Consider the following 26,694-nt stretch of genomic DNA (forward strand, 5'->3'; position numbering starts at 1 on the left):
GGCGACGATGCCGACGTTAAAGTTGAAACGTGACGTCGCCAGCACGTCACGCACAGGACGATAATGGGACGTCATTTATGAACTTCAGTTCAACGTCAAAGAAACGTGAGCGTTGGACGTTGTGGGAACGTCGTGCATCGACGTCGTGGGAACGTTGACGACGTTTGAGTTGAAATACAACGTCGTCACAACGTCACCGATTGGACTCTAATGGAACGTTATATAAGGACGTCACCTCGACATCGAAAAAACGTGATCGAAGTCATGCGGGACGTCACGGACGTCCGGGACCTTTTCTCGACGTTTCCACGACGTTTTGTGCTGCCTGGGATGGGTTCCCCCGCAGCTACTGCCGGCGTCGTCTTCTTGTGGCGCCTGATGATGCTTGAAGGTGCCGACGACGTCCACGATCCTGTCGACTGCGCCAGTAGATGCTAGGAATGTTGTTTTCCCCGACCTCGATGGAATTCTTGAAAGTTGCCGGCGAGGACCGGGGGATCGTGGATGAATCTAGTTGCTTGAAAGCTAGATGCGTCGGTGGTGATGCAGGGGTGACCGACAACTCGGAGGGCTTAACGAGATCAACAAAACTTTACTTTGATAATAAAAAAAATAATCAAACAGCAACATAAAAGACAAGTGCGAGCAGATCTCGCGCTGTAATAAACTGCCGCGCACGGCTTACAGACTGCAGGGGACGCCTCGGCGTCAGATAGTCCTACCGCGCACGGTAAGGACGACGACGTACCTTGTAGCTGCGAAGATGAAGACGCTGACGCGCACGGCAGGTAACGCGGCGTACCGCGGGAGCTGAACGTAAGTGGGGTTGCTCACGAGCCCGTTCCAAAACTCAAAGATTTCCCTGTCCGGCCAGGGTCTAAAACGGCGCGCTCGAACCCGTCTAGGCCAATCAGGGTTCGACCCTGGTCCCATTGGCTAGAGAAACCAAACTACAACGCCTACACACAACGCACTTTCGATCAATCGGGTCAGAGGGCATTTCTCCGAGAGTAAACCATAAGCCAAGACTTAATTCTCAGAACCCGTGGATAAATAACGACTTATGGCTTTCCTATCTGCCACAGAAGGTACACATTCGCGACCGGCGAGAACCACCGAGTCATGTCGGCTGGGGCATGTCTATTCCACCGCGAAAGGCCGTAGGCAACAAAGTATAAAGAAAGACACGCCAAGCATATACAGAGCATATATGGAGTGCCTGGTCCTCGGGCGTCACGGAAGAGTTCCGATACACGACTCAAAGAGCTCTGAAGCACTTTGTCTCCCAGGAAACGACCTGGCGACCGGTGACGTATTAATGTCTCGGCCGTGGGTTCCCCGGCAAACCTTTACGTCTGGCCCCGCGTCTCAGGGTCAAGGGGTAGACGCACGCGGCGCTGAGACAGCAACCTCTCGTCGGCAAGTTAAGTGTTTTCACGTGGGTTCGAAAACCGGGGTTCCGGATGAAATGCAACGATGAGGGCGACATGCCCGTGGACATTTCCCAGACACCGGGAAAAGCTCATGAACAAGCAGAATTCCCACTTGTAACGGCACCGGACCCCTTGAAACGCGACACTTGACTCCCAAAGTGCCATCCCATTCCCGACCGAAACGCCGTCAGGCGGCTAAACAAAACAGAGCGGGGTATGCCGTCCTGTCGGTCGAAAAAATGTAATCAATAAAAGCGACCACCTCGACAGATGGGGAGAGAGAAAGAAGTTGCCGGGGATGGAGGCGAGAGGGAGAATGACCCAGGGAAAGAAAACAATGCGGAAACCACCCCTCCCCCAAAAAACAAAAGGATGTGGAAAGACAGGGAGCGAAACGGAGAAATAAGGAAAAGTGGGAGGGAGAGAAAGATTGGTGTTCATCGCAACTTACAGCGCGGCTGGACCAAGGACAGACAGAACAGAAAACACGCAACAAGCGCTGAACTAGCAACTGATTCAATTGAAAAGAAAAATACACATGACGCTGCTGCTGCTCGTGCAGGCCTGGCCCTCCATGGCCCAGGCGCTTCCTCTTTCACTTATCACAAAACCAGCCGAGTTATCTCATATCCAAAAAGCTGATCTCACTGCTCGTCAAGGTCACTGTGGGCCGGCTCACAAACAAATATCCGTTTTGTGTGAAGCAGTACTTCTTCATCATATCTCGGGGTAGTTTGTGCTTGTGTCTGAATATCACTGTCGTGTTGGTGAAAATCGGCTGGCATCCGCAATCACGGCAATGCATCGCGAGATGAATGTAAGCGAAGAGATTGGTGTATCATGGGAGGTTTTCGGTAAATTTCGCGGGAAAACTGAATTGTTGTATATTGACACAGGTCACGTGACGTCAATTTCTCCTACAAAATTTGCCTGGAAAACTGGATTAGTCTTCATGTCATGTGCCGTTAATTTTCACACTATATGTAGCGGAGAAACTAGATTGGTGTATATAATATGAAAAGTAAGTGTATACACGTTTTGGATAGACAACGTAACGTTGAGTTTTGTCAAGTCAGATTCGCGCTAAGTATAGCAAAAAATACCAGCACGAACGGACGGAGAGGCACAATTTGGGATTGGCTTCTACTGAAGAAAAAAAGAAATGTTTCAAATTCAATCAGGTTCATATCGGTACCTGTTTAATCACACCAAAACAGATTTAGAACTCAGTTTAGCAGTACAACCAAACTGCCCATTGCTTCGATGAGACTTTTCGTCGCCCTATTAAAAATGCCTATAGGTTTGAGAACGGCGGTATGCTGACTAGTTTAACCGCGTAGTGGCGTGGTGGACCGGTTTGAACCTGCTCACAGATTTTATCAACCTGCTTACCAGCTCAATCAAATTGTTTACATGTTGGATTATAGCGGTATTCGGACTTGTTTACACTGTGTAACTCCTAGGCGGACTCGTTTGACGGGGCTAGAAAGACAGAGAAATGGAGAGCGGGCATGTCCTGGCTTGTTGGATGTTCAAGGTTGGCTGGGCTTGGGAGCGCCGAGGAAGTTTTTGCGAAGGGAAATGAAAGGTAGTTGCTGGATAGAAGAAAATATAGACGATTTACGTTGTTGACAGTGAGCGACCCGCGGCCGAATGACGAGTACCCGGCCGACAAAGGGAAGGAAAGCAACGTGGACGCAGAGTAAGTTTCGAAACAGCAGCAGGACTGAGTGTTTGTCGGCCGCGTTCTGTAGGCAGACATGTACAATTCAGTAAAAGGAGGTAATTAAGTTTAGTTATGAGTATTAGCCTCAGAAGTGATCTGAGTAGATTTGACAATACTTAAATGGAAAGTAATTGAGTTAATTATTAACAATCGCAAAATGTACCAAATTACATTAGAAGTTTTTTTTATATTTCTGGTCCGCTTGGGAACTTTTGTTAGCCAAATATAAAGCGGCATGTGTTTTCACTGAAGTGAGTTAATTCATCACGCAATTTGTGCGTGCCTAATCGCTCTTGTACTTTTTGTTTTCCAGTCAATGATGTACTGCGGATGTCTCATTTTTACCTTAAAGGTTTAGCACTGACTCAGCTTCATTTGGTAGACAGTGTTTCATTGTTTACAATGTTCCTAAAGTACATTTAAAAGTACTTGAAATAGTGGGCACACTGACGGCTCCCCAGCCCGGTTGCCCGACTACTGGGCACAGGGGGGAACTGTTGTTGCGTGGCGGCGACGCTACGCCGGCCACGCGCTCACCGCGTGCGCCGACTTGATAAGGCGGATCAGAGGCAGCGCACAAGGGAGTTGCTCCCTGGACTCAGGCGCCGCTGGTAACAATGTTAACTGTCTTGTCCATGTCCAATTAAATGTAGTGTCTTGTTGTTGAAACCGTTGGCTTTGTGTTATTCCTCAGGGTCGGGTATGCCGCAAGGCAAACCGACCGCAATGGCGCCCAACCGCGGGATGCTACCCACTCGCAGGAATTTCAAGGGACTTGGTTTCTTCTTTCGGTAAGCCTTTTCCCCACTCCCCGTGCTTCTCACCGTCGTTGCGTGCTTCCGTGACGTCCGCGTTTGATGTATTGGCGTGTTTCTGACTGTTTCTTTTAAGGCAGCGACAATCGTTTTGCGCGCTTGTGTTGGTTTCTGGGGGGCGTTTCCTTTTTTGCGCTTGTGTTGCGCTTTTGGTGGGTTTTGGGGGCTTTTATTCTTTGTTCTTGCAAGAATGCTCACCCGGGAGCAGGAAGCCGCGATGGCCTCAGCGGCACAAATGAACATGCTTACGAAGGTTACGGAGATGTGCGACTCCGTGATGCAGCGCCTGGCCCAGACGCCTGGCCAGCAGGAAACCCCACCGCGAAAGCCCCGACCACACTTGACTGTTCTAGTCTACGCGGGGTACGACGACGTCAAGTCCGTGGCAGACTTCCTGGGCGAGCTGCAGACGTACCACCTTGCCTCCAGTGCTTCGGAAGCCTTCATCGCGGAGCGGATTTTCCTGCTGGCGTCGCAAGCCAGCGCCAGGTTTTGGTTGGTGTCGCAGGCCCCCTTCACCAACCTGGCGGACTTCCAGACAAGGCTTCGAGAAGAGTTCCTGCCTGCAGACTACTCAACGCAGATTCTCTGAGAGCTCGAGCCAAGGACACAGCATCCGGACGAAAGTCTGGTCCGATACGTTCGGGTCATGCAAGAGCTCTCCAAGAGGGCGGACCCGAAGTCACCTGAGTCAAACAGAGTAGCTCGGGTCAGAAGGCAGTGTCACCCAAGGTACCACGTCTACCTCATCAACCGCACCTTTGAGACCCTTGAAGAGCTAGCCCGGGGCGCCCGCCTCATCCATGAAGCTCTTCATGCCCGGCGGAACTATGTGCCGCCGCCACCCGCCAAGTACGCGGTCGAACTAGCATGCGCATTTCGGGGCCAAGAGGCCTCCACGCAATTGGATTGTCCGAACGCGACCTCCTTTCTTCACCACGTGAACCAGGAGAGTTGGCGACGCATGCATGGCGATCTCCCTGCGGGATAAGCGGATGTTCGCCTAACTCTCGTCGAGAGGTCCCCGGAGGTCACAGCGGGGCCGGTGAGGGTCTCGGGCGGCGGTCGCCACGACAGGAAAGAGGTCGTTGGGCGTGCCCTATTGTAAGCTGGGGCTCAACGGAGATCACCACCTAAGCGAACCATTTTTACCAGTCTGCCCCTGCAAGTGCTGGTGAAAACTGGCATGGTGGGGTAGTAGTCCCGCAGCCAAGCAGCATTCACCCCCGTCTTAGCGGAACAAGCCCTCCACACAACCGCCAGTCGCAAGCCTGGTGGAGGGTCTTCCATAGTGGTTCTTTACCCGATCGCTGGAGTCGGTCCGACGGGCACCTCGGGGCGGGTGGCCGAACCAAGCTACTCTCGTCGGACTGCTGCTCTGAATGCGAGCAGCCCGGCCACCACCGAAACCAGTGTCCAAGACTTCTGGACACTACAAGGGGCTGGGGCCAGAACAACCAGGGAAACTACTACGGCCGGCGACGCTGAAACCAGACAGCCACTCGCCGACGGCCGTTGCAGCTCCTGGGAGCAGTGAGGCCGCCGCACAGATTCCATCGGTATGTCGAATCCAGCCCGAGCCTAACATCATTGAACCGCGCATGACGATTTCAATGCTCGATATTCCCATTGCCGCACTTTTGGATTCTGGGGCCACAATCTCACTTAGAGGAGATTTCGTTTTCGAACTCTGCAAAGCAAAAAAGATAAGCCTCCCGGGAAAGCGAAACCCATTTGAAGCTATCATCTCGTACAGCGATAACAAATGGAGAAGCCCTGAGGCTGCACACTCGGTTTAATGGAAAGAAGCGGCGTCAGCGATTTCTTTATATGCCAGGACTCGTCTTACCCGTAACCTCGGGCCGAGATTCCATTAGAGGCGAAAGCATGACACTTGACTTTTCTGGTGGCGGATACCGGCTGGAACAACAACCAGAGCTTACTCCGTTTACCAGATGGGAGGACAGAATCCGTTACCTGCCCACTGCAGCCCACTTCACCATGAGCCCCGTGAGGTCACGTGGCCTTCGTGAGGCGACGGCCACGCCGCTCGGAGAGAGGAGTAGCAGTCAGGATGAGGACGTGAGGAGGAGGAAGGAGGGGTATTCCTTCGCCTCAGTATGCTTCCCTCCTCCTCCTCAAGAGCTGCGCTCTTGTTCGGCGTTACAGGGAGTTGTAAACGGCTGTTATTTCCTGTCGAGGTTTTCCAACCGTTTTTTTCCCAATTACCCATGCACTGGGCATTGTTCAGTCGAGAAGTTGTCGAAATTTTGCTGTCATTTTGTTGCCAGTTGCCCATGCACTGAGCAGTCTTCAGTTAAGCAAAAATCTGTGGAATGGACGTGTGTGTGTTTATTCGTTTTCTTGTGAGCCGCCGAGCTGAAGCTTCAAGTTCATACGTGGACGTGATACGCAACCATACAATAGAGGAAATAAGTCATATGTTCACAAACCTTCTAAAACGATAGATGCTAAGTGATATAAATGGTAAACCCACATGACCATGCATAGTAAACTGTTTCAGTGCCAGAGTTATAAGTTATGGAAGTATCAACGTTTCTTTTCAGTTGTTTATTGTTGTTGTATATTGTTTTTTTTTTGCCTGAAGTTCAAACCCTCCTCATTGTCAAGCAGGTCCTGAGTACGATGGGACACACCAGCTACAGGTCTTTTTAGAGGATCATGGTCGTCAGCAGCGGGACTAGAGTTCACTAGTGAATTGTGGCTTGTTCAAACAGGCCCTCTACAAAAATAATCCGATCTTCTTTATCGATATCAACGAGGAATGCGTTTTGATATTATTGATATTATTAACTCTTGCCTCAGGTCTAAGCCTTCGTCATTGTATCAGCACTCCTGATAGAAACAATTTTGTCTAAGTCTAAGCCATTCTTTTGGTACTGAGTTTTCGCTACCGACAAATCTTCATTTCTGAAAAATTTAAGTTTATTGTCCTCTTCAGATCAAGGACGAGGGTGATCGAGGACTTGATGGAACATGTCTTGGACTGTTGCGTCAGTTGTGACTGCTGAAGTCTTTCCTTCTTAAATGTCCGTGCGGCCCCTGCTGCCGTTCCTGTTTTTGCGGCCCCTGCTGCCGGTCCTGTTTTTGCGGCCCCTGATGCCGGTTCTGTCCCTACGGCCCAAGAAGTCGTCCTTCCCACTGCGGCTCTGTAGCCGCCCATGCCACTGCGACCCCTGCAGCCGCCCATGCTACTACGGCACCAGCCCTGGCATTGCTGTGGCGCCTGGTGTCCATAGTCATGCGGCCCCTGGCGCCGCCAATGTTCCTGCGGTGCCAGGCGTCGTTCCCCATCCTACGGCTCCTGCAGCCCATGTAGCTGTGGTGCCTGGTGCTGCCAATGTACAGGCGGTACCCGGAGCCCTTCCCGTTCCTCGCGTACCCGGCACCAGTTCTGTGGTGCCCGGTGCCCCTCCCATTCCGGTGGTATCCGGTGCCGTTTCTGTTTCTGCGGCACCCGGTACCGTTCAAGATACGGTGGTTTTTGGTGGCCTTGCCGCCACCCCAGTCCCCTGTGCCGTTCCTGATTCCAGTTTCCAAGCGACCTTCCGCGCCGCTGTACCAGTCAATCAAGCCAGCAGCTAGCCACCAGTCCCGCCGGTTGCCCCGGCTCCAGTCTTCCAAGAGGCCCCCAGGTTCGCTGTCCAGGAGGGTCCTGAAACTTCCGTTCCTTCAAGCAGTGCAAAATTGAGCACCGCATCACGTTCATCCCAACTGGGACTCGAGTATTCCAGCGAGCTTCCGTCATCTAGCGGTCTCGGCGGAGTCCCTGGACTCCGTGAGGCCAGAGGTCGCCACACTTTCCGAGCTTTCAGTGGCTCATGATTTAGCAGAGGACCCGGAATCGAGTCCTGAGGCAATTCGACTCCAACATCAGGTGACGGTGGTGCAAACACACCACCGACGACATATCGTCCGAAGCTTTTTTTATACCTTTTAGAATTTTTTTATTGCAACAACATCATTTAGATATCTTCACATAAACGGCACAATTGATTTTACGTTTAGGCTATAAGCGTTAAACAAGGTGTTGGATATGTTAGATAGAAATACATGAAGCGCAAGTTGAAGAGAGGGACATTTTAATCTACAATATTGTAAACACCTTCGTAGCCCTCGACCAAACTACCGCAACGTCCTTGCATATTATGGCAGAATGTATTTAATGATGACACATTATGAGAATACTTTTGCTAAAGCATTAACACGTTTCTGACTTAGTATTAAAGTAATCTTATCGAAACTAAAAACTAAACTATTATTTCACTCTTTAAAAATACATCGACTAGTCACAGAGAGCGATTCTGAATTAAATGTACCATCAGATAGTAATTCCCATGTTATTAAATCTTTCACCGGCGAAAATTTTCAGAATCATCCCTCACATAAAACACTTTTTTATTGGTACAGCAAGCCAGCATACGAAAACAAACTGCAAGGTGGAATTGCCTATGACTGCTCTGTTCTTTTTATTAAACCATAAACATTGTACGGAAGGCTGAGGGCAGTCTGCAAGCGGATGTTTAATGATCGTCATATACTGAAGAAGTTTTCATTGAGGTCTTCAGAGCTTGCTTGATTTCCTCCGAAATTAAATGCAATCATTGTAAACTTTGTTTTGCATAAGTTTTAATTTTTAAATAATATATTATTAAGATTGCATTTAATTGATTATCAGAAAATTTAACAAAATTCTCTGAGATTTAAATAAACAAATATTGCTTTATTTAGCTTTTTTTACAGCGGATCTGTTAAGGGCTAGTTTCCCCAGGTTCATGTCCGGTACCAAACAAACGCCGACACAAACCCTTGTTGCCGCCGTCTGTCACATATGGCGGTAGCTGTCCAGACTGTTGTGTTTGCCGGATTTTTGCTTGCCGCCGTCGCTCACAGATCGCGGCAACCTTTCCAGCCTCGGCAACCAGACAACCGGTTGCTGCCTTCGCTCATAGATGACGGCAACATTTCTTCGAAGAGCGGGAGCGGAACGAGGAAGAAGAGCGGGAGCGGAACGAGCGGCGATGTTCTCAGCAGCGCGAATGATTCCGCAACCGCGGCGAGGCTGCAACCACCCAAAGTTCCACTGCGTCGAGCGCTTTAGATTAATTTGCGGAAGAAGGGCAGATTGTTTTGCTTGGAAAGCCACCGCCCAGAACAGAAGCTACAGCTCCGCTGTTCTTCCTTCTTTACCAGAGTGAAAAGAGTGGAAGATTTTTTTTTTCGTATTGATAATGACGGTTTTTAGCCGTTGAAGAAACATTTTCGTTTTGTAGACCTTGTTCAAATCTTAAACTAGGATGGTTCATACAAATATGTTGTTCATTTGATTAATGCACTAAATTTAGGTTTTTAACATGCCATATTTCTACGTAGATGACACAACACTTCGCCTCCTTTTGACAAGCGGTATAAGTAATTTTGCAAATAAGCAAATATAGAGTGGTAAATACATTTTGCATTTGTAGAGTGCGATATAATTTATAACTATATTTGTGCACCCTATAAATGGTGCTTAAATCACATTTTAGACAGTTAAATATTAAATGAGTTTTCCGGTGTTCAGATAATCACAACCTAATAATGTAAAGGAATATAGCTTTACTATATAAATATTGTTTTTAAGTTGTCTGTATTGAATATTTCTGATTTTACAAAATCCAGACATTCCAAACAACTTCTTTGAAAACTTTTCTTTCCAATGTGTATATGTGATGGGACAATAAAATATTCACGTGTATGTTTTCTTTCTACATTAAACCTGAACATAAAACACAAATGTTCAAGCGATTCAATGCCTAATTGAAATGCTTAAATATGTATAACCATAATTTATGGCTTCAGATAACATTCTAAACATAATTGAAAATACAAAATTCAGAGTTCCCACACATCTGATTTCACTTTATCCTTTAGTGTACAGAGGAAACTTTATCCTTTATTGTACAGAGCGGGTGGAGTGACGACTGCATAGGTGTACATGTTTGAAAAAGAACAGATAGTCGCTACGTGAAGTTTTATGGTGACTATGACTGGCCTACACCAGAAGCAGAGAACTAAACTTGAACGCGTTCGTCGCTGACCGAAATGGCACCGTGTTCCCCGAAAAACGACAGCGGAACCTTGAAGGTACAGTTGAACTGTTATGCTCTGATGTACCTATAATTACAATTTTAAGAAATAAAGATAAAAAATAAAAAAAATTCACATATAAATATTTGCTAATTGTAGAAATATTATGAAGTATTCTTTTTGTTTTTTCCTTAAAGAGCAAACGTTTTCCGTAAAAAAATAACTTCTTGCCAACCAAATTTGTCTAATTAGACGGAAATATTGATATCCGAATCAATATTTTTATTTCTCTCTTGTAGCAAAGATCTGATGTATTCTTTTGTTTTCTATTAAGTTTTGCAGAATGAATAGAAGCCACACAAAAAGGCTAGATCTTTGTGTTTTTAAAGCTTTTCATGGTCTTATGCCACACTGTTCAAAAATGAGCGTTTAATTACGAGACACATCCCCTGCTAACTTTGCTGCCACAGCATGTTCTATATCAATGTGCTGCACATGTACCATCATTCTTTAGGACGGTACATTTTTAGGAAACACAGTTAGCAGGCTTGTGTCCCGCATACCATTACAAAGGTACCTTTGCTGTTTGCTGCTAGCTATCGGGAGTGTGCCATCACGCTCACAAACAGCATATGTTCTGTTGGAACTGCGATGTTTGTAAATTTTTAATCTTTAGATATGACTGCACGCTCACCATTTTTTACAATGTGTCCCCTCAGATATGTTGTGCTATTTTTACTGAAAAGCTAAACTATGGATTGGCGAACCCCCAGTTCGCACCCAAATTTAGTACATGCAGTCTGGACCAAATGACAAAGTTTCAGATCTTGTCGTGACGCGATTCGAACGTTATAATTTATTGGTGCCTTTCTGAAAATTTCTACACAACCAAATTGAACCAACCATGCTCTCAGCCAAGTCTTGTCAAAAGTCTGGGAAGTTTGTGCCTTGAAATTCTGAAAGAAACCCAGGTAGAGCCAAATGTGTCCTTCTATGGCAAGAGTCAGGGTATTTTGTCCCTAATTTGCCAAAGAAGTTGAAACTGGATACATTGCGTAACGAAAGATTGATACATAATTGGAAGTTTCTCCACAAGCCTGCGAATGCAATAATCGATTCATCTGTATTACTCAGTTGCATTTACCTAGGCGTTCCTCTGATTTTTTGCAGATTGCATTCAATGTTTTATCCTTTGGAATTGCATAAAGCTGAACCCATGACAGGACTACAATTAACGTATAACGATTATGAACAGATTGCTGAAAATTTTAGCCTTGTCATTTTTTATGACGCTGTATACCTAGAAATTTTCTTCATTATATTGTGTTGTTTTAAAATTTCTCTTCCTATTCGTACTTTTGTTCTGCTGTTACATACTAATCTGAAGAGTGCACCACTAAAAAGGAGTCAAGCTGTTCGTGGGCCACTCAAACTAAATTAATGAATGAATTAAAGAAAAATTTAGGCTTCATTTCCTAGCAGTTCGGCTCTTATCTGTCATATTTCGACCAAATTCAGCAAACGGGTGCCAGAGTTAGGCTTACTGCCTGGAACTTAAACTGCCATCTGGCTCCTCTGGGCCCAAGTCCCTAAACAACTGCCAAAGTTAGTATTCGCTTTGTTATTGTTTGGCGGTCATATGGAAGCTATAGGCCAAAGTCGCCAAACAAGTGCCAATATAAGGACGCGCCATGAGACTGTTTCGATGTTATCGCAACTGCTACCATTGAACAAGAGCTGCGTGCGACTGATGTGCGCACATCTACTCAATAGATGTCATTATTAGGCGCCGCAAAGCAAAAATCGGGCATAGCACTGTGCGTGCCTTGCATTTTTAATGGGCACTGTCAAAGCCTAGCGATAACAAAAAGCGGAAGCGACCGTGACTTTGCGATACCACTCCCGCTTAACACTCAGGAAAACTAAAATATTAATCTGATAGCGGCGATTTTAACGTTCATTTTAAGCATTTGACACCATCAACCCAGGCACTCGTTTCTCTCAAAATCTTTCAGTCTAAGCCAAGGTTACATTACTCGCCTACAAGACACTACCTCCCCTTTCAGTCAAAAAGGTGAGGGAGCTTAGCTGCATCGTTCAACCCCCTTAATCCTTGAATTTTATGATGCCACCCCACATGCTTCTCTGCCTTCGGTGGCCTTCACCGAGCGCGGCGGCAGCTTTAGGCAAATCAGAGAAGTTGAGCGAAACGCGTGATGTCTCTCCGTAGGACGAGTACGAAAAAAACTCTTGGACAAACATTCGTCACGCGACTCCCTGTCGCGTTGATGGGATCACCGAGGCTGTAATCGTCGCCGTTTTTCAAGTTATATAAATTGGCGAGCCACGCAGGTAATATTTCCAAGATACGTAATTTTAGTGCTTCGTTGTTTTCGTGCGCTGCAAACACGGCCGTGGTATTTCGTCGTAAACGGCTGGAATACATCCATGTCAATTATTCAGTACTGCCCATTCTTCCGCCGGAGTCCCTGGAATTCTTGTGCTGTGTTTGTTAGATGTGCTTTGACAAAAAAAACCGCTCCTCGCCGACGACGAGACTTCAGATGGATGTGGGCAACCCTCTTTCTCGACCTTGTATTTGTGCTTCTCTGTGCTGCCCGAGTCGGATTGCACATCCATCAAGGATTACATGCTATCGCTTTTTTATCAGTAAGTACGCCGCAAGCGTTCTTCTGATAGTAGTCATGGTTCCCTCTCAATCCCCACACTTTTTCGTGCTTTAATTTATGAGTAGTGCTTGGCATAAAAACTGTATTAATTATTTTTATTAATTTGACTGCCGGTTTACAAAAAAGTATAACGACTGTAAATGTGCAAAGAATACGATGTGTGTAATAATATTGGTTAAAAACTTCTGGAGCGATCGAAAGCAACTTTGTTTTCCCGGTTATGTGGCTTAAATGCAACAATTCATATCCAACGGCCTATACAACGCAAACTTGTACGACATCCGGACACTGCAGAGCAGACGCATCGTAAACTATTTCCACGATATTGTGCCAACACTAGGCCGGGGAAAAACGACGGTACGCCAATACTTGCGGATATCAAGTGGTCAAGCAATTCTGGACATTTGGGCTGTTTTGAAACCGTTAGTCGGCCTGCACCCTAGCAGTGCACTTCCCTCGATCATACTTGGGAGAGTTTGGCGCAAGCTTGTGTCAGGTTTGAGCCAATTTGGTCCTAGCTCGCGCCAATCCGGCCCAAGCCTGTGCCGATGAAATGGACTACTTGGGTGCTGGCTCAATAAGGAAAATTATCGCCCTGCTGCTTTGGAACGGAGAAGATGACAAAGGACCCATGAGTCTGAGCGCTTATTCAATTTAATTTTATTCTGGAGCGCATTTTTTTTCATCCTTGGGTGCAGGTTTAGAAGGAGTTGCGAAGTGTCCTGAGAACTAGCCCCCACCCAATGTCCTGAGAACTACCCTCCACCCAATGTCCTGAGAACTACCCTCCCACCCAACAACAGGTTGAAACATGTCTGCGCGCGTCTTAAAAACAAAACAGGATGAAAAAAAATGTTGCGAGAGGCGCGCGGCGATACCCAGCAAATTCGTTTCTTGATCGTCGAATACCTAAGGATATCGTCTAGCCACTTTATCCCCGTCATGGTTACTCGTATCCTGTGCTCTCCCGATAGCAAATTCGTTTCTTGATCGTCGAATACCTAAGGATATCGTCTAGCTACTTCATACCCGTCATGGTTACTCGTAACCTGTGCTCTCCCGACGACCGACAGCATTATTACAGTGCGGACTCGCAGCATCGAACTACTGATTTGACCGTCCACAAACGCGGTTTGGACCTGCAGTGCAGACTCGCTGCAAATTCACTTAGCCTTGGTTCACAATGTGACTCCATCGCCATGCATTCCGCTTTACGAAAGCGCTGCAAGTTCACTTAGCCTTGGTTCACAAGACAAATTGCTAAATTACTCAAACATCAGGGAGAAAGGGACCGGTGTCACACATGCCCAATACGCGCACGCCTTCCTCGTATAAAAAATTCGAAGTAAGTAACCAAAATAAAGTGTTGACGAACGCACGTGCAGGATGCCATTTGTTTTGTTTTGGGAATTTGATTTAGAAAAGTTACTACAGCTGCGGCCAGCGCGTGCAGCGCGTGGAGCACCAATCCCTGCATTCCACACACTTTCGTAAAGCGGAATCCATGTGTGAACTTTTCAGATATCGAAACAAAAAAAAAAGACCTATTAACCAGGAGAACGCCAGGATTTTAGTCTGCTCACCTTGCTGTGAAAGAACGGTGTGATGCCAAACCGAGGTAATTTTTCTCCCTCTTGATGACCAAATTCTGAAGAAAACTTTCTTATTAGCAAGGAAAACGTGACGCTTTCGGTCTGCTCACCCTGCAGCGCGAAGATCAGGAGAAAAACGATGCGTGAGTTGGGTTGTTCGAGTGCGAGGCAGTTTTATACAGTCCCAAAGCTGGAGTACGCCCAGGGAGTCCTATTCTGTGCAATCGCAGTAAACGGTGAAGTGGTAATGTTTAACGCAGATTTTCCTCTAAGCAAGTACTGTAGGATGTGCACATACGACGACACTTACATTACAAAATGTCTTATTCGCAAGGAAAACGCGAGGCTTTTAGTCTGCTCACACTGCAGTGCGAAGATCAGGAGAAAAACGATGCGTGAGTCGGGTATTTCGGTTGCGAATCAGTGTTATAGAGTCCCAAAGCTGGTGTACACACAATGAAACATATGCTGTGCAATCACAGGAAACGGTGAAGTCGCAATGTTTAACGCATATTTTCCTAAAAGCAATTACTGCGGGATGCGGACGCCCCGCCGACAGAGCCATTAACCAGCTTAAACGAGACAGTGGCTGGAAAGAAGCAAAAAACCAGTCAAACCGCTTCAAGGTCGCTATTTCGAGATATACCGCGCGCGCGCTTTCTCGATGAGCGCTTCTATAGCAGACGTGTGAGACGTTAACCACCTTCATGCAACGTTAACTATCTCAATCTCCATTGCATGTAGTTTCAAGAAGGACGTCGAAAAACAACTTTGTTTGTGCATATTTCATAACTCCGTTTAAAACCGCGGGCTAACAAAGATTAATATGCGCGCTGTACTCGCGCATATCTGAAATTAAATATAGTTGCACATGAGGAAAAGGTTTGTATAAAATAGGGGTAGAAACTGACTCGCTGTCGCGCTACCCAAAGGCAGCCCGATAACTACCCCGTCGTTTTAAAGATGGCAGAGGAGGGACAGCGAGTCTTTGATGTTGTACATTTTCACTTCATCGAGCGTTTTCGGCAAAGAAACCCTCGGTCTTTGGAGGAGATTATTGCGTTTGTCAATCCGCAACTCCTCCACGACTACGGCTCGGGTGAAGGAGAAAACTGGGACGAGGAAGAAGTTGATCCCGGGAGAGATATACAACCAACTCTATTTGCATACTTGGCGATGCAAATGTCGGCGATCCTTGCGGTCGCCTTCGGTGAGTATATCTGCCCTTGCGGGATGCTTTTATCGTATTTTTCACCCTCTGACCTTGTTCAACAATTGACGGCCCGCTTCCGGACTCTACAGTTTTGGGCTGGGTTGGGTGGATCCCGCGGGGCGGCCGAGGCGGCCGAGGCGACGCAGCAGGTGCGAGAATTTGTGCGGGATCATCTGATAGCGGCTGAGCACCTGCTGCCAGTGCGGACTGGTGAGTCACGTATGTACAGCTTGATAGCTTCATCCACTTTTCTTTTTCTTTTTTTTTCAGACTACGATAGTGGTGTGGAGGATGACTATGTGGACAGCGAATAACAGCTGATGCTTCGTGTCATCTCCTCATCGGTGAGAAATCCGCCGTCGCAGAGATTCAAATAATGTCACGTGACCATCACGTGACCGCGGCGCAGCGCCCTCTATCGGATGCAACACGAACCGTGTGTGACGTCACGTGGGCGCCCTCTGTCGGACGCAACTCGAACCCTGGGGAATCACGTGGTTAGAATCACGTGATGAGAGCCGTGCTGATGACATCCCTGATACGTGTCCTTCCCACGCTTCTGACACGCGCCGCGTACGTGACTGATAACAGCTGGTGATTACCAGCTGTTAACCAGGTAATTACCAGGTGTTAACACCTGGTAATTGCGTACGAGGCACGTGCCGCGTACGTGACTAGAGGGCGGGACCTCGATGAGCTCCCAACGCCCATGCCCTGTCATTGGTCCCTGGGATGGGAGAGAGGGAAGAGGCCCCGCCCTGCTGCTTCGGGATTGGTCAGGATTGGCCCCGCCCACCTGGGGCTGTGATTGACAGGTGGCCGGAGTGGTGCAGATTTACTACTACTCCGGGGGATTTCTCCCCAGCACGCGCGAATTACGAGATGAAACCGCGAGGCTTTTGCAAATCGCAAAGCCTGACGTTTTCGCCGTGGGATGCGCGTGCACAAGGGAGAAATCCCCGGGATTTCTCCCTTGTGTGAATACCCCTTAAGGAGCTTCGCCCCTAAAAATTAAAAAAACAGGGGGAAGGTGAGGACTTCTGCGCACTAACTGCCTGGACATGTCATCGTGATGTAGGGGGATCGTCAGATTCTAGCTGGCCGCGTGCGTGAACCCTAACGTTGGAGCGGAGCCTTAAACAAAAATCTTTCTAGTTTGAGGCTCCGCCCCAACGTTTTCCTTACGTCACTTTCTTGTTTGCGACCAGGGTAGCACCCGAGTAGTACCAACAGTTGTCTAGATTTTAAACTCGTTCTATTGCAGGTTTTTCCTGGTTGCCCAAGGTCCGTCCCAGGTCCGCGTGCTCAGATAAGTGGGAAGAAACCAATCACGCCAAACTATTCCCGCGACAACTGGCTGCACGAGACATTTTTTAAGGTGAGAACCTCACTAGACACATTTCGCGAAAAAACGGCGTCGTGGTGCCCGAAAGATTGGCATAAAATTACGTCATGAAGCACACGCCGCGTAATCCTATGCTCAAGGACGATGCCGAGGACGGCGTCGTCCTTGGCGTCATTCTAGGGGCGTCTAGGTTGTCCTAGAGGTCATCTGAGACGTCATTCTCTATGCGTCGTTTTGACGTCGACCTCTAGGCGTCGTTCTCGACGTCTTCCTAGACGTCGTCCTTAAGTTTTCCTAGAGGCCGTCCTAGAAGTCGTCCTAGACGTCAACCTATGCTTCGTCCAAAAGATTGCTCTAAGGGCCGTCCAATACCTCGCTCTTGACGTCGATCTTCGACGTCCTCCGAGACGCCGTCCTTGACGTTGTCCTTGATATGCGCATGGAAACGCAGATGCTTCGTCACAAAACGCCTGAAGCCTTCAATAAGTGTAGAGACGTTACTCAAAAACATTTCACCCGCGGGACTAGAATGCCTTCGCATTCCTACGCAAAAGCAGTCTTAAAGGGACAATGAAGACGATTTTAATTATTCTTTTACATGGTGTCTTTATGTTTCCTGGGAAGCTAGCACTTTGCCCAATTGTTTATAGACATTTGTGAGGCGTAATAGACCCTTTTCGAAATTCAGTGCCATCAGGTAGTTCGTAAAGCAGTTTAGGTTTTGCCATATAAATGGCGGAAAGGAACTTGTATCGACACCGTCACTTTCGCAAGTCAACAGCACGCGAGGAATTTTTCAGTGCGAGTTCTTTCTCGATCACTTTCAGTTCGATGTTCACCAAGAACCTGCATTCAGAAAAAGCTCGAACCCACTCAGATGCCTCGAAAACTTCTGTACACCAAAGTGCTTTAAGGCCGATTGTGTGCCGCCCTCAGATTGATTGAATCTGAGTTGTTAGAAATAAACGCTTACGTAGCTCTTGTGTTCCATTCCTACGTCACGTCGTACTGACACCCCAAATGTACAAACCTCGCATCATCCGCTTAGGAGCATCTTCAACGCCTTCCTTTATCAGTCACTAGAAGGCCGCCATTAGTATGGCACAGATGCCGTACCACGGATGATGATAGGAATCAAAGTGGCCAGACTGAATTTCGGAAAGGGTCTATTCTGTGTCTCAAAAGAACTGAAAAAATCGAAACTGAACTATCTTCATTCTTACTTCTGGATCGCCGAAAACGGAGGTGACGTAGGGACTGACGTCAGTTATGAATAGCCGGTATCGGTAGCATTTAGGAGATCGAAACACTGGTTTCTGTGGTGGACTATGGCAGTGCGGGGGCGCTATAGATTCGTTGGACCTGTCAACATGGACGACACTGCCGCTGTCACGAGCGAGTTCGGGCTCACGTTCAGTGACCTAACACCAACGGAGCGGGAGATGCTCCTAAGGACGCGGCACTCTGAAACGCCTCGCTACGAGAACGTCCAGAATTGCAGCCGACCTCTCAGTCACCGATATAGAGCGATTCGCCGCGGCCCAACTCGCCTACGCCACCGCAACGTCCTTGCCACATATGCTGCCCAAGCTCGGGAAAAGTGAGGAAACAAGGACCACTATGTCCCATGCCTCAGTCAATTGCGCCCTTTTCATATTTTGTCCAAGTGACTTCGACCATCCATTCGAGATATTCTGTACGTGTAATCAGCGCAGTGTTTTTTGTTTTTTTTTTAGTTTGTTTATAGTTGCTCTTGTCCGTTTCGCGTCCAGCGTAGCAAGAAAAAACTTTTTTTTTGTTGATTAATTGTTTTTTGTCTGATTTATACTTTTTATGGTTACTCAAGTGGAAATATAAACAGTGTTTATAAAAATCGCGAGCCAAAACGTGACCTAGGGCACGTCTCTCCTTTCGACCAATCGCTGACGCGACTCTTGTGACGTCACGCTTCAAGGCCCGCAACGTCACGTGAAATCCGCTTCTCCTGACTTTTCCCGCAATTCTCGGGGCGTCGCCGCTATCGATCCCGGCACGATTATTACCGTGGCTCTTAAATTGATTTACGCGGCACGCAAGCGCCGGTTTTGGCTGAAATTTGGGCAACGTTGCCTGGCGTTCTCGCACGTTCGAGAACCCTCTCGTCTGATCGAGTTGCGAATGTCCTACGCGCGGAACCTTCAACGCCGAATGTTTTAGATACCCATACGGGTATAAAAGGTGTTCCGTGTGGCGAGCCTTATACTTGGGCCACACGGGCAACTCGAATGCCATTTACAACGAATGACATTTGAACGATCGGCGAATCAGCGCGCGACACTCCGAGCGTGGGGCGTTTCACGCACGACAGATCGCGAGCAGATTCGTTGCTCCCACGAATGTCATTCGTTGTAAATGACATTCGAGTTGCCCGTGTGGCCCCAGTATTAGTCTGTCTCGCCCCAGCGTTTGACCCTGCTGTTTCGCCGCCATCGACGCCTGTGAAGCAGGCCGTTTTTTTTTTTTTTTGTTTTGGGAACAAGTTAGCCCCACTAAACATTTAGGTTGCTTCAGTTTTTATCGCCTCATCAATTGTCATTCACGACATTTTTGATGGCGTTACGAGGTACCACTTTTCATGCCAGTGAAACATACCCCTCAGTTGATCTGCCGTGCTCGATCTTTCTCAAGTCCCGGAAAGCTTATTCCCGTTGACGAACTTGAAACAGGGGCCAGCCGCCGCACCCCCAAGTCCTGCCCCCGGAATTCGTCACTCTACCGTGGAAGCCAACGAGGACTACGGCCACAATGAGCACCACGTCGCAGCAAGACGGAACACCACCGACTTGCATCGCCTATGTGCAGGCCCCGCCCCAGACGCCGGTGACTTCCTTGCCAAAGAAAATACAAGACAAACGTTTCAATGCACATGACGTTGTTAGCACCAAGTTTATTGCGCCACAGAAACGGCGAAGACTGCGAGCACCTCGCCTCTTAAAAGACACATGCAAAAGAAAAAAAAAAAACTTTTTTTTAAACAGCTTAGATGGGAAAAAAATGTCATAAAACAATATTACAACGAAGAAAAAAAGAAATTTAGGGCTATATGTACGGCGCTATACGAATTTGTAGTTGCGCCCGCCGGCGCCGCGGAAAAGTGGCCCTTATTTATCACGTGGTGCTTGCGCTCTTTCGGAGGCTACGTATGGCGTCTAAAAGTAACTTATTCTTCTTTGTTTGAAGTATAACAAAAAACTAAGATCAATAGGTAATTTTTAGAGCCGACAGGAAACTCCCGAAAAAGCGGAAGCAGACGTGATAGACCTGTGCGCCGGTCAGACAACGGCGGCGGCGCCCCGAAGCAGACGAACTTGCGTGGCGGCGGCGACGACGGCGTGGAGAAACGCGTTGAAGCGGCGTTCGCACAACTCTCAGCGTGCGGCGACGCAGCGCGGCGTCGCGCGGGCCTACCACGTGACCAGCGGCGGCTCCCGCGGGCACCAACTACAAATTCGTATAGCGTTGTAAATATAGCTCTAATCCTTTTTTTTTTCGTCGTAAAATCGTTTTATGACATCCTTTTTCCATCTAAGCTGTTAAAAAAAAAGTTTTTTTCCTTTGCATGTGTCCTTCAAGATTTTGAGATTTGGGGAATTTTCTCGTACCTCGTAATTGGTTTAGCAGTTTAATGACCTCACAGGCCGATTTCAATAAAAAGTAGATGATTTATAGATTTTCTTTTTGATAAAAAAAAAACGGACTCAATCGCTTCTTTGATATCAAAAAGAAAGTTTGCCCTATCAAAATACTGTATTTGCGTCCTTCTTTCACTCTTTCGTTATCGTAATTTAGACACCAACACGCTCAACTATCCACACGCTGTGTGTTGATGGGATTTTTCATTTGCACATTTGAGTGAGTCTTTGCGACTGAAGATCTCGGTCCCGTCAAAGTGTCCGTTGTTATCCTATATGATCCCAGTTGATATCATATTGACAGCACATATACATGTGCTGTGAATATGACATCAAATATAGGCGGCAAAAAAGTCCAAGGAAATCTAAGCACTTATTAGTTGTGAATACGAAAGCATGAATGGTCGTTCGGCCGGTCGAGCGCGCGCTTTTGTGAAGTGGCCGCGCCATGCTGAGCTAAAGGTCCGTACGCACATTCGCGTTTGAACGCGTTTGGGTGCGTTGCGGAGTCCTTGCGGCCAGAAGCGGTCGTTTGCGCACGTTCCCGCAACGCTCGGCAGCGCGACGCAAGCGAGTAGAGACTCGCTCAACTTTCCGAAGCGTTGCGGTGCGTTCGACCAATCAGAAGCCGACCGAGGAGAGGAGGGTGACGTGTCCGCTCGCGCCACTCGGCCGACTCGGTGAGACGTATCCGGTTCTCCGCTCGCAGTGCTTGCTTTTCCGTTTTGGGGAGCGGTGGGGACTGTATTTTCCAAGGCTGCGATGCTCAAGTTCGAGAAAATGCCGGAGAAGCCAGCGGGATTGTAATAAAATGCAATAAAATCATCTGATGGGCTAGATGGGTAAACATAATTAAAAAAATAGCGCAAGGACGACGGAGGGAAGAACGAGAGACAGGAAAGAGCGCTAACTGACAACTGGCGTTTTATTTACAAGAGAAGAGAAGACGAAAAGCAGTGAGGCAATTCAAAGACAAAAAAAGGCGATGGAAAAAGAAGAAGGAAGATAAAAAAGATCGGATTTGAAACAGAAGGATGCTTTTTGCAATTATGTACAAAATATAAAGGAAAAATCAAAAAAGTTAAAAAATTTAAGAAAATAAGGAATAATGCTAAACTAGAAATAAAAAAGGACAAGAAAAAAGGAAGGAGAAAAACAAGAAAAGAATAAGAAAAGGAATTTAGTGTCAACATAATGTGTAGGAAGAATCTTCAAGGGCTGAGGTAAAACTGTCCTTTTCCGATAAGGCTACTGAAGGAGCACGGGTGCAGGCGTCGCCCTTGGATATTATGACGTGTGCTTCGAAGAGTTCTCTACTCCTCTGACCAGAAAACCGTTTGAGGACTTTCGTGTGCTCGAAGAGTGGGGTACACAGACAGTCTCTTACATGCACCGCAAGATGTCCCGCGGGAGATGACCTTAACGCTAGGGCATGTCCCCTTAGCCTGACATTTAGACAACGTCCGGATTGTTCCACATATACCTTTCCACACGAAAACGGTATTTCGTACACTACACCGCTGATGCAGGTGACATATTGGTGTTGATGCTTTACTGTACATTTTGCAGTTTGTTCCTGCTTGTTATTGATTTTTGGGCATAGCCTCCTTAGTTTATCAGGAGCTGACATCACAACCTGTACATCAAACTTGGATGCCGCCAGCTTCAAGTTATGGGAAATGCGGTGTATGTATGGCACTACAGCCGGTCGGCGTCCCTTGAAGTTATTTCTTGTTGGTCTTCCACTTGATGTAATCATGGATTCAGCGACATCGAACAGAATCGAATAAGGATATCCAGATGCCGTGAGCCGTGAGCGGGGTTGTCCTTAGATCGAACATTTCGGCGCTGTCGCTGGGCGCCGCCATGTTGCCGTGCATTTCGCTTACTATTGGTGAGCCGCTAGCGACGATAGCGCGTTCTTACTAGACAGTTTTAGTGGATCGTACGCTATAGCTTTGCGTACGCAAGGAGATTGCGGGTAGTGAGTGCGCATGCGCAGAACACAATAGAAGGGCTAGCGTATTGCGTACGCACGCAACGCTGGGGATTTTGCGTTGCTGGCTAGCGGGCCTTGCGGGACGCTCTCGAGAGATCTCGGACCCAACGAGAGCTCCAGTTTCAAGATGGCGGTTGCCTCGACTGGCGCAGCAAGGGCGACGTGGTGTTTTCCAAGTTCTGTGTTACGTGAAATTGCGTGGTGTTCAGCTCGGCGATTCTTTCTGGGACCTACCGCGGTCGAATCAGATCGCCGTGCAGCTGAAGGAGTGTACAGTGAAAATGTTCGCCGCTCGCAGTGTGCGTCGACGCTGCGATCTGCTCAACGCTAAGCCTATTCCCACAGTTCATCGCCGACGGACGAACGACTCTAAAAGAAATCGTCGAAGTTCTCGCTATGCACTGGACATCAGGGTCATGAATTTCATTCCGCGATAGCATTGATAAAATGTGCCGTTTCCACGGGACGACTGACGGAGGCTCCGTGATCGAATTTGGCTACGCACTCGTACTCGTAGCCTCTGTACCCTGCAGAAAAGCGCGCTTGACGAGGCAGCTGTGGCTTGGTTTAATCTGAAATAAAATGGACACTTTTTCTTTTTCAATATTTCTTTCCAGGAGCAAGGTTGCGCTATAAGCACGCGGAATTCTACGGCTCTAGCAAATTTAACCAAGATCATGAGCGGTGTTCACTCGAAAACGTAACGCACAACTAAATTCGGTCCGAGCAGGTCATTTTTACCGTACGCTATACTATTGCGTATTGCGTACGTAAGGTCCAGCGACGCTATACTAAAACTGTCTATTGGCTCTTGACTGCGGTTGACTGTGTGTCAGCGCAACTGTGGCCTCTGTGTGTACAAGCATGGCGCAAGCACTCTTCGCAACGCAACGCATCCGCTTGCCGCTACGGGACGCACCGCGCTCAAACGCAGATGTGCCTATAAGGAGTGTTCACTGGACGCCATATTTGTGGGTGCTGTTTCGAGCGCATGCTCAGAACGAACTCATATTAAGAGGTTGCTAAGACCGGCAGTCTTGGTGGTTTGGAATGCACGTTGCAAAAGAACTGTGGAAGTTCGGCATCAGCACGCGCTCAGCAGTCGCGCACACAGCAATGGCCGCCAGTGAATACTCCCTATAGACATTAAAGGCTGGACTCCATCGGACGAATATGCTGCGAAAAATCGACGAATTTCACTCGGCGGCTTTTGCCCTGCGCGCGGCATCAGCCCAGTTGGTGCTACGTCGCGCGCGAAGCGAGCATGCCGTCGTGGCGAAGTTCTTCAGTTAATCGTCGCATAATTCGCTCCATGGAGTTCAGCCGCCGTGTTAAGCTCAGCGCGGCTGATCTCAGCACGGCTGAGCTCCTCTTACCGGCGGGCGCGCAGCAGCTGCGCCGCCATGAAGAGGGCTTTTGTGGCGGCGTTTTTTTGCAATTACGCCGCACGAGAGCCAATGGAAGCCTCGTTCCTTAATGACGCGCGCCCGTCAATGGCAGCAAAGTGCATCAGAAATCAGGTTTACTAGGAAAAGGGAATTATAGGTGCTGTTTGGCCAACATTTGTCGTGGTTTCAAAGCTGATGACGTCGGTTCGCTCCATGGAAGAGTTAATGCTTTTGCATTAAAACCAGTTGGGGCAGCGTCTTGAAATTATAATGCTGCGTCCAGTGCAAAAGATTATATTTTTGGCAGTATCATATTCGTTAACTACTCTACTTTGAGGAACAAACAGTAATGTGATTTTTCCTCAAACTTCTCAAAATAGGTTCGACTAATTTTTTTATTTCTGAGTAATGCCACTGATTATACCTTCACATGTATAATTTCCAGCAACGAAGCTGTGAAATAATCGAGTGTATGTTTAATTTAAATGTATTGCAATTCGACAAGTTCACTCAGGAACGTCTCTGGAATCAATTTATTGCAGCCAATTTTTCGGACTTATTAGATAGTCTAATTTAGATTAGCTGCATCATCCTGTAGTTCGAAAGGTTGTCCTTGGCCACGCCAAATGAATTATTCTTCTTTTTATTATTAGAAATAATAAACAAATGATGTGGTCAAATTACGAAAGCAAAATCGAGATCGACAATTCAGCGCAGCAAGACGGTCTAGGAAGCAAAGATGAGAGGCCACGAAGCGCGGTCTAATGAAACAATCGATTCCGTTCTAATGTTAATATTAGCTGACAGATGCAAATATTCCTTCACAAAAATTGGGCATCGCTAGAACTCCGATCGTGCTCAAATAATAAAGTTTCATATAAAGACAACTACCTGATATGAAGACAACTACCGACCATAAGTGCTGGAACTATGAAGCGTTTTGAGCTTTTAAACCTGCTTTATCTTTTTTTGCCACAAAGATTGTTATAATCAGTGCAACTTGACGCAATATATTACTAACTATATAGTTTCAAATTCTTGTCTTCTGAATCTATCCTGGCCTGAAAAATGCCTTTTGATGAATCTTCGCTACAGAACCTGTGGAGCTGTTTTGACTTTAGCAACAATGTAACTTTTCCACATAAAGACATCAGGCAGTGGGCACACACAACATGCCCGGTAGGGGTCAGATAATATATGCATAAATCTCTGCGTCAGAAATCTTCTTAATCGGGCGGAGGCTTAAGCCAACCACTAGCTCTGCGGGGCGAAGAGGAACTACGAGCCGACGGTTCAATCTCGGTTGACTCGTTTCGAACCCTAAATTTCCACTCTTCTTGAAAGGAAAGCGTAAAAAGACTGGAACTTCGCGTAGAGTCAATCGACCCATGTGCAATGAAACAGTAACATCATGGCGCTGTTTTCTTTCTGCAAGTGAATTTTGGCAACTAAATCAACCGAGCGCGTTGGAAACCCTGTGACCTCCGGTTTCAGTTCGCGTGTGTGTGTTCGTTTTCTCGCGGGCGATATGAGCAGACAGAGTCCTACATGATCATTTGGCGTGCCTGCCGATACTTGAGAGAGATATTGTTCCAGCTAGGAATTGAGTACGATGTGGAGATCCCATACACATTTGTCACAAATTGAGAGAATGGAACTTGTAGGGAGTACATGTTCACAAAAAGGCCAAATAAGGTGTTTCAGCTCATATTTTCCGAGGTAATTCTCGTTCAAGCCGTCAACTGAATTTTGAATTATTATGAAACAAAGTATAGAACAATAGGATGACCAAAGTGGTCGTTTCGTTTTCGATAGCATTGTTACACAAACTGGGTGCACCTGTTTTCTATAAGTAGTATGCATGTGACCTAAGATAGAAGAGTTAAAAATTATAATGGGGGTGAGGAATGTCTTAAGTAAAAAAAAGCGCAAAGCTGCAGTTGCTTTTGCTAGGAAAGCAATTTAGAGAAATACCATCCGAAATGCGCAATCCTACATATATCTTTTAATCTACTGCAGCACACATATACACGAATAACTAATCCTCACCCACTAACTTTTTGATCTCGTCACTTAGTTTTTCTCCCCAGTTTAATCCTCCTCGTTTCCCAAGAAGAAATCTGTCCACCATATTTGGGTCATATCAGCACTGCGTGTTGGTTGCATTTCTTGTGACCTCAAAACCACACCCGCAGATACTTTTTTTTTTCGAATTGATACTGAATTACCGAAAACGTTTTAACCTCCGAGATACGCATAACAAAAAAATGTTTAATTAAAATATTTAAGTTATAATTATGTTTTGAAACACATAATTTTTTGAAAAAACAGTGAGTGCGCAGGCGAGCTGGTGGAAGTTGATCATGATCTAGAATACCCGAGACTGTGGTAAAAGGTGGGAAACTTGTTCGAAGAAAAAAGACGGGGGAAAAGAACGCCGAGACGTTCTTTTCATTCAGCATATAATGTAAGGCCGTTATTTTATTTCAAGGCATCGACCCGGAAACAAAAGCATTCTTCGGATTCGCTGAAATGAGTCTCATGACCTAAATGTTTTTTAGAAATATTTTTTTAAAGCTTTTATGGAAGATTTATTTTGATTAAAGAAAACATTTATTTTCTATGTCAATTCAGGCATCGAAATGAATGACGTTTACAATTCCCTGTAATGCCGAATTATAGCGCAGCTCTTGAGGAGGAGGGGGGAAGGATACGGATGGGAGGGTATCTTC

The 26,694-nt window shown here is 47.0% G+C and overlaps 1 pseudogene; it reads left to right on the forward strand.

Annotated features, from left to right (window-relative positions):
- Positions 1-4,584: 4,584 nt before the first annotated feature.
- On the forward strand, positions 4,585-15,873 carry LOC120850209 (annotated as a pseudogene).
- Positions 15,874-26,694: the final 10,821 nt, after the last annotated feature.

Source organism: Ixodes scapularis, unplaced genomic scaffold (genome assembly GCF_016920785.2).
Source record: "Ixodes scapularis isolate PalLabHiFi unplaced genomic scaffold, ASM1692078v2 PGA_scaffold3__209_contigs__length_174095766, whole genome shotgun sequence".
NCBI lineage: Eukaryota > Metazoa > Arthropoda > Arachnida > Ixodida > Ixodidae > Ixodes > Ixodes scapularis.